At 39.6% G+C, this 1,974-nt stretch overlaps 1 protein-coding gene across 1 annotated transcript in view; it reads left to right on the top strand.

Annotated features, from left to right (window-relative positions):
• The window catches only part of PTPRQ (protein tyrosine phosphatase receptor type Q), a 332,616-nt gene that overhangs the window by 52,850 nt on the left and 277,792 nt on the right, over window positions 1-1,974 (top strand). The gene's annotated exons all lie outside the window — the stretch shown is intronic.

Raw genomic sequence — 1,974 nt, 5'->3', positions numbered from 1 at the left:
CCTCACCCAGCCAGCTGTTCACTTGTGAGGGCCTTGTAAGTCTCTAGATTAGTCATATCCAGTTATTGGCTCCTCTTTGGGGCACAGAAAGAATAAACGTACCTAGGGCTAGTGCAGCAATCACTAGTCCTTGGAAATACTTCCTGATGGTTATTCAGCACTGGCTTCTACTGTTTTGGTTCAGAGATACTGCTGCATGGAGCTGTACTCTTATTTTCCATTCCCCACACAGACTCTCCACTCTATTTCTAGTAGCAGCCTTCTTCTGTCTCTGGCATCTACTTGCAGGCTGGCCTTTCCATGTGCTCAATATGCTCTGGCCACCCAAGATTTATCACCTATAATTGTTCACCATCTGTAGCCCTGGTTAATTATAATCCTATGTTGGTTCCTTTCCTTTGTGCAAAAGATACTGAATTATGCTTTCTCAGATACTCTAGTTAACAATTTAGGCAAAGAGCAAAATAGGTAATCCTTTGTTTCATCTGAAAAAGTCTTAAATAAGATACTTACCTTTTTTAAGAGTAGGGGACATTTCTTCCACTTCTAGTAATGATAGCCATTGAATGGTCAGCCACAACTGTTTTTCTCTTTAGGCTGAGTAGTTACAGAAACGCTTCCTTGTGATTCTGCCTCTGTCTATATTGTCTGTAATTCTTGTGACACAGTAGAGATTATGAGCTTTGGAGACACACAATTCTGTATTTCAATCCTGATTTGGTCATTTATTGGACTGTACAGCAGAATAGTTAAGAGTGTAAACTCAAGAGACAGAAGGCTTGGATTTAAACGCCATTCTGCCATTAAAAACTAAACAACACACACACACACACACACACACAACAGTCATTGAGTCGAATTCTGACTCCTAGTGATCTCCATTGGGTTTCCAACGCTGTAAATATTTATGAAAGTAGATTGCCTTACCTTCCTCCCCCAGAGCAAATGGTAGGTTTGAACTGCCGGCCTTCTGGTTAGCAGCCCAATGCCTTACCTACTACATCATAACCTTGGGAAAATTAACCTGACCTTTCTGAATTAAGTTTTCCCTTTTGTAAAATGGCAGTTTTAATAGTAGCTATAACAAAGGATTGATAGTGAGGATTTAAAGAGTCAGTGGTATAAAGCTCTTACAGTATTGTGCTAAATATTTGTGAATTTTGTGATTATCAATCATAATGTTGGACCTTTTAACTATGGGCACTCAATACTTGATTCTTTATCCTCTCTCAATAATAGTTCTGTGTATCTTTGTGATAGTACCTTTTCATTAGATCAGGGTCATTTCTAATATTTCTGCTTCTTCCTGTGACTGGGTTCTAGATTTATCTTTCTAGAAGCTGATGTGGGGAAATAGCAAATGGGAGAGGTTCAAAATCCAAATGAACCTGGGCCTCAGTTCTGGCTCTGCCATGTTCTGTTTCAGCAATCTTGGATAAGTTAACTTTTGGAAACTTGTACTTTAATTTTTATTATTATTTATTATTTTACCATTGTTGTTAGTTGCCGTCTAATTGATTCTGACTCATGGTGACCCTACATGTGCACAGTAAAACTTCTCTATCAGGTTTTCAAGGCTGTGACCTTTCAGAAGCAGATTGCCAGGCCTATCTTCCAAGGCACCTTTGTGTGGGTTCAAGCTACCGACTTTTCAACTAGTAATCAAGCACTTGAGCATTTGCATTACTCAGGAACTCCTCTCATTTTTATAATGGAATTTATGTACCCTTCTTATAAAACCCGATCCAAACCCATTGCCATGAGGCAATTCTCAGTCGCAGAGATGTCCATAGGGTTTCCAAGGCTAGAAATCTTTATGGAAGTGTATTGTCTCATCTTCCTTCTGCAGAGCAGCTGGTGGGTTTGAATCACTGACCTTCTGGTTAGCAGCCAAAGGCCTTACCCACTATGCCATCAGAACACTTCCTTTCTTATAAGCGGGGGAGTAAATGAGATAACATGTAAAACATCTAG

The sequence above is a fragment of the Orycteropus afer genome, unplaced genomic scaffold (assembly GCF_000298275.1).
Source record: "Orycteropus afer afer isolate SDZICR_OR568_19922 unplaced genomic scaffold, OryAfe1.0 scaffold00375, whole genome shotgun sequence".
Lineage (NCBI taxonomy): Eukaryota > Metazoa > Chordata > Mammalia > Tubulidentata > Orycteropodidae > Orycteropus > Orycteropus afer.
The sequence above is the reverse complement of the archived record's forward strand: the minus strand, read 5'-3'. Positions and strand labels throughout refer to the sequence as shown.